General features: G+C 47.6%; 1 pseudogene; it reads right to left on the bottom strand.

Moving 5' to 3' along the window:
- Positions 1-3,678: 3,678 nt before the first annotated feature.
- On the bottom strand, positions 3,679-3,859 carry LOC116970593 (annotated as a pseudogene).
- Between the last annotated feature and the right edge of the window lie 3,161 nt (positions 3,860-7,020).

Below are 7,020 nucleotides of genomic sequence, written 5' to 3'. Positions count from 1 at the left end.
TCCAGGAAGCGACTGAAGGACGGTATCCCCCTTACCGTACCCTCTTCCCACACATAAAGACATTAAAAAAACACAGAAAACGCTCTTCAACATAACAAAAAAACAAAAAGATACCGGACTGAAGGCGGAAGCAGCTAGCACCAGCACCACCGGATGTCCAAAATACTGAACCCTCAATACCGTGTGCTTTAAGTTTGTATACTAATCTCTTATGTGGGACCTTGTCGAAAGTCTTCTGAAAGTCCAGATATAACACATCCACTGGTTCTCCCTTATCCACTCTACTAGTTACACCCTCGAAAAATTCTATAAGATTTGTCAGACATGATTTACCCTTCATAAATCCATGCTGACTGTCCAATGATTTCACCACTTTCCAAATAGGCTGCTATCCCATCTTTAATAACTGACTCTAGCATTTTCCCCACTACCGATGTTAGACTAACTGGTCTGTAATTCCCCGTTTTCCCTCTCCCTCACTTTTTAAAAAGTGGGGTTACATTAGCTAACCTCCAATCCTCAGGAACTACTCCAGAATCTAAAGAGTTTTGAAAAATTATCACTAATGCATCCACTATTTTTGGGGCTACTTCCTTAAGTACTCTGGGATGCAGCCTATCTGGCCCTGGGGATTTATCGGCCTTTAATCCATTCAATTTACCTAACACCACTTCCCGGCTAACCTGGATTTCACTCAGTTCCTCCATCTCATTTGAATCCCGGTCCCCTGCTATTTCCGGCAGATTATTTATGTCTTCCATAGTGAAGACAGAACCAAAGTAATTATTCAATTGGTCTGCCATGTCCTTGTTCCCCATGATCAATTCACCTGTTTCTGACTGCAAGGGACCTACATTTGTTTTAACTAATTTTTTTCTCTTCACATATCTATAAAAGCTTTTGCAGTCAGTTTTTATGTTCCCTGCCAGTTTTCTTTCATAATCTATTTTCCCTTTCCTAATTAAGCCCTTTGTCCTCCTTTGCTGGACTCTGAATTTCTCCCAGTCCTCTGGTAGGCTGCTTTTTCTGGCTAATTTGTATGCTTCATCTTTTGTTTTGATAATTTCCCTGAATTCCCTTGTTATCCATGGATGCACTAACTTCCCTTATTTATTCTTTTGCCAAAGTGGGATGAACAATTGTTGTAGTTCATCCATGCAGTCTTTAAATGCCTTCCATTGCATATCCACCGTCAACCCTTTAAGAGTCAATTGCCAGTCTATCTTGGCCAATTCACATCTCATATCCTCAAAGTTACCTTTCTTTAAGTTCAGAACCCTTGTTTCTGAATTAACAATGTCACTCTCCATCCTAATGAAGAACTCAACCATATTATGCTCACTCTTGCCCAAGGGGCCACGCACAACAAGACTGCTAACTAACCCTTCCTCATTACTCAATACCCAGTCTAGAATAGCCTGCTCTCTCGTTGGTTCCTCTACATGTTGGTTTAGAAAACGATCCCGCATACATTCCAAGAAATCCTCTTCCTCAGCACCCCTGCCAATTTGATTCACCCAATCTATATGTAGATTGAAGTCACCCATTATAACTGTTTTACCTTTGTTGCATGCATTTCTAATTTCCTGTTTGATGCCATCCCCAACTCCACTACCACTGTTAGGTGGCCTGTACACAACTCTCACTAGCGTTTTCTGCCCCTTAGTGTTTCGTAGCTCTACCCATATCGGTTCCACATCCTCCAAGCTAATGTCCTTCCTTTTTATTGCCCTAATCTCCTCTCTAACCAACAACGTTACCCCACCTCCTTTTCCTTTCTGTCTATCCCTCCTGAATATTGAATATCCCTGGATGTTCAGCTCCCAGCCTTGGTCACCCTGGAGCCATGTCTCCGTGATCCCAACTATATCATATTCATCAATAACTATCTGCACATTCAACTCATCCACCTTATTACGAATGCTCCTTGCATTGAGACACAAAGCCTTCAGGCTTGTTTTTACAACACTCTTACCCCTTATACAATTATGTTGAAAAGTGGCCCTTTTTTATTTTTGCCCTAGATTTGTCTGCCTGCCATTTTTACTTTTCACCTTGCTACCTATTGCTTCTACCCTCATTTTACACCCCTCTGTCTCTCTGCTCATGCTTCCATCCCCCTGCCACATTAGTTTAAATCCTCCCCGACAGTACTAGCAAACACTCCCCCAAGGACATTGGTTCCATTCCAGCCCAGGTGCAGACCGTCCTGTTTGTACTGGTCCCACCTCCCCCAGAACTGGTTCCAATGCCCTAGAAATTTGAACCCCTCCCCCTTGCACCATTTTTCAAGCCACGTATTCATCTGCAATATCCTCCTATTTCTACTCTGGCTAGCACGTGGCACTGGTAGTAATCCAGAGATGATTACCTTTGAGGTCCTACTTTAAAGTTTATCTCCTAGCTCCATAAATTCACCTTGTTGGACCTCATTCCATTTTTTACCTATATCGTTGGTGCCAATGTGCACCACGACAACTGGCTGTTCACCCTCCCCCTCCAGAATGTTCTGCAGCCATTCAGTGACATCCCTGACCCTTGCACCAGGGAGGCAACATACCATCCTGGAGTCTTGTTTGCGGCCACAGAAACGCCTATCTATTCCCCTTACAATTGAATCCCCTATTACTATAGCCCTTCCACTCTTTTTCCTCCCCTCCTGTGATGCAGAGCCATCCACGGTGCCATGAACTTGGTTGCTGCTGCCTTCCCCTGATGAGCCATCTCCCCCAACAGTATCCAAAATGGTATATCTGTTTAGGAGGGAGATGACCACAGGGGACTCCTGCACTACCTGCCTACTGCCATGCTGGCTATTGGCCACCCGTTCCCTTTCTGTCCTCTTAACTTTTACCTGCGGTGTGACCAACTCGCTGTACGTGCTATCCACAACTTTCTCAGCATCGTGGATACTCCAGTATGAATCCAACCGCAGCTCCAATCGCTCAATATGGTCTGCCAGGAGCTGCAGCTGGACACACTTCCTGCAAACGTAGTCACCGACCATATCCCTGATCTCCCACATGTTGCAGGCTGAGCAAACCATGGGGCCGATCTCAACTGACATGGCTTACCCCCAAATTAAATAAACTCCCTCACACTATAAAAATCTTAATCCTTTAAACTGTACCTTTACTAAAAAGCACTGTACCCTTAACTCACTGAACCCTCAACTCACTGAACCCTTAACCAGAAAGCAGAAATACAAACCTGGGGTTGCTCCCAATCAGCTGCTTCCAATAGTCCGCTTCCACCAATCAGCGGCTTCCTCCAGACCACTTCCTTTGAAGTGTGATGGAACGTTACAGCCCCGCGCTCAATTTTTAAACTCACCGCTCAGACGCTGCTCCTCCCGCTCCAACCGCTCCTGGGCCTCTGTGGAACAAAGCCCCGCGCTCTATTTTTAAACTCACCGCCCGGATGCTGCTCCTCCCGCTCCAACCGCCCCTGGGCCTTCAACAATTTGCTGAAGATTTTTTTTCTCTTTCCTGGAAGTTTCAGTTGCATATGGATTGAAATGCGAGCAGCACCTCCTCTTTTCCTTTTAAATAAACGAAGGCATTTGACTTGAGCGGTCCCGTCAAGAATCAGAGTGATAGAGGGCAGCAGGCAGACACGCAGCCTCTACGCAAGAAAGAATTTTTGTGTTTTCTTTTGAACTTTGAAAATCTCCCAAAAGGGAAGTGCACCGTTCCCAGAGACACTGCAATACTGGGTCGATGCATGGAGTGGACCGAGCAAGCCCCTAGTCCATCTCCCTGTTCCAAAAATCAATTTAATATATGGTCCCTAGATAAGGGACGTATCAGATATTAAACTGATAAGAACAGATTTTTTTTTTAAATTTCAAAATAGACTTTATTCAGGTAATAAATATATACAATACATGAAGCGTGCAAAAAAATCATCCAACATTTTCGGAGGCTATACCCTTGCCCACCCTTGCCACTAATATGGCCCACTGACGTGGGATCCCTTCCCTTGAGGGGAGTCTCCACCACATCCTGCCCCCATGTCCAGCAGCAGAAGGACCCTAGACTGTGGTCCTCCCCCACCGAGCCTTGGCGTTGGCTGCACCGAGCTTAAGTGCGTCCCTCAGCACGTACTCCTGCGGTCTGCAGCGGGCCAGTCGGTAACATTCCCCGACGGACATCTCGCTCTGCTGGGTGGTGAACAACGCTCGGGCAGACCAAAGAGCGTCTTTCACCGAGTTGATGACCCTCCAGCAGCATTCGATGTCAATCTCTGAATGTGTCCCTGGGAACAGTCCGTAAATCACAGAGTCCTCTGTGACGGAGCTGTTCGGAATAAACCGTGAATGGGACCCTTGCAGACCTCTGCAGACACACTTTGCGAATCCACACTCTGCAAAGAAGTGGGCAACCATCTCCTCTCCATAGCAGCCGTCCCGAGGGCAGCGTGCGCTGGTAGTGAGTTTCCGACAGTGCAGAAAGGATCTGACTGGGAGGGCTCCCCTCACCGCCAGCCAAGCCAGTTCTTGGTGCTTGTTGGTGAGTTCTGGCGTTGAGGCATTTTGCCAGACAAGCTGGGCAGTCTGCTCTGGGAACCACGCCACCGGATCCATCGAGTCATTTCCCTGCAGTGCCTGCAAGACATTCCGTGCTGACCACTGCCCGATGGACATGTGGCCAAAGGTGTTTGTCCAGAAGAACCCTTCCACGAACGACAGATGGGGCGGCAATGTCCAGCTGACTGACACATTGTGTGGCATCTGCGCCAGGCCCATCCTTCGCAACACTGGGGACATGTAGAAGCTCATCAGGTAGTGACACTTGGTGCCCACGTGCCTTGGCTCTATACTCCACGTGATGCAGTCACACACAAAGGTGGCCATCAGGACGAGGGCGACGTTGGGCACGCTTTTACCCCCATTGTCTTTATGCATTGTGGCCCGTCGCACCCGGCCTATCCTTGACCCCCAGATGAACTGGAAGATGGCCCGGGTGATCCCTGTGGAGTAGGAGGGAGGGACAGGCCACACTTGCACCAAGTATAGCAGCCCCGAGAGCACCTCACACCAGATGACCACATTTTCCCCCATTATGGAGAGGGAGCGTTGCCTCCACAGCTCCAGTTTCTTCCCCACCTTGGCTATCCGCTCCAGCCAAGTCTTGTCACACGCCTCAGCCCCCCTGAACCAGATCCCCAGCACCTTCAAGAAGTCAGGCTTGATGGTGAAGGGGACGGAAGATTGGTCGGGCCAGTTGCCAAAGAGCGTGGCCTTGCTCTTCCTGCGGTTCACCCTGGCTCCCATGGCCGACTCAAACTGGTCACAGATACTAATCAGTCTGCGGACCGTCCCTGGATCCGAGCAGAAGTCGGCGACATTGTCCATGTACAGGGAGGTTTTGACTTGAGTGCCCCCACTGCCTGGCAATGTCACTCCTCTTATGCTCGCATCCTTCCTGATGGACTCGGCAAAAGGCTCAATACAGCAGATGAAAAAGACAGGGGAGAGAGGGTAACCCTGCCTGACTCCAGACCTGAATGGGAAACTGTCTGATTCCCACCCATTGATTTGGACTGCACTGCAGATATCGGTATAGAGCAGTTTGATCCAATTTTGGATTCCCTCCCCAAATCCCATTTTGGAGAGCACGTTCCTTATGGGGATGTAACTAGTAGAGTGGATAAGGGAGAACCAGTGGATGTGTTATATCTGGACTTTCAGAATGCTTTCGACAAGGTCCCACATAAGAGATTAGTATACAAACTTAAAGCACACGGTATTGGGGGTTCAGTATTAATGTGGATAGAGAACTGGCTAGCAAACAGGAAGCAAAGAGTAGGAGTAAACGGGTCCTTTCAGAATGGAAGTGATTGATTAGTGGGGTACCGCAAGGCTCAGTGCTGGGACCCCAGCTATTTACAATATATATTAATGATTTGGACGAGGGAATTGAATGCAACATCTCCAAGTTTGCGGGTGACAAGAAGCTGGGGGGCAGTGTTAGCTGTGAGGAGAATGCTAGGAGGCTGCAAGGTGACTTGGATAGGCTGGGTGAGTGGGCAAATGCATGGCAGATGCAGTATAACGTGGATAAATGTGAGGTTATCCACTTTGGTGGCAAAAACAGGAAAGTAGACTTTATCTGAATGGTGGCCGATTAGGAAAAGGGGAGATGCAACGAGACCTGGGTGTCATGGTACACTAGTCATTGAAAGTAGGCATGCAGGTGCAGCAGGCAGTGAAGAAAGCGAATGGTATGTTAGCATTCATAGCAAAAGGATTTGAGTATAGGAGCAGGGAGGTTCTACTGCAGTTGTACAGGGTATTGGTGAGACCACACCTGGAGTATTGTGCACAGTTTTGGTCTCCAAATCTGAGTAAAGACATTCTTGCCATAGAGGGAGTACAGAGAAGGTTCACCAGACTGATTCCTGGGATGTCAGGACTTTCATATGAAGAAAGACTGGATAGACTCGGCTTGTACTCGCTAGAATTTAGAAGATTGAGGGGGGATCTTATAGAAATTTACAAAATTCTTAAGGGGTTGGACAGGCTAGTTGCAGGAAGATTGTTCCTGATGTTGGGGAAGTCCAGGACAAGGGGTCACAGTTTAAGGAAAAAGATGGAAATCCTTTAGGACCGAGATGAGAAAAACATTTTTCACACACAGAGAGTGGTGAATCTGTGGAACTCTCTGCCACAGAAGGTAGTTGAGGCCAGTTCATTGGCTATATTTAAGAAGGGGTTAGATGTGGCCCTTGTGGCTAAAGGGATCAGGGGGTATGGAGAGAAGGCAGGTACAGGATATTGAGTTGGATGATCAGCCATGATTATATTGAATGGCGGTGCAGGCTCGAAGAGACGAATGGCCTACTCCTGCACCTATTTTCTATGTTTCTATGTTTCTATGTACGTGTGCAATATCCTGTCGAAGGCCTTCTCCTGGTCCAAGCTGACTAGGCAGGCATCCACCCATCTGTCCTGCACGTAGGCGATGGTATCTCTCAGCAGCGCCAGGCTGTCTGAGATTTTCCTGCCAGGTACAGCAC

The sequence above is a fragment of the Amblyraja radiata genome, chromosome 2, assembly GCF_010909765.2.
Source record: "Amblyraja radiata isolate CabotCenter1 chromosome 2, sAmbRad1.1.pri, whole genome shotgun sequence".
NCBI classification, from domain to species: domain Eukaryota; kingdom Metazoa; phylum Chordata; class Chondrichthyes; order Rajiformes; family Rajidae; genus Amblyraja; species Amblyraja radiata.
The sequence above is the reverse complement of the archived record's forward strand: the minus strand, read 5'-3'. Positions and strand labels throughout refer to the sequence as shown.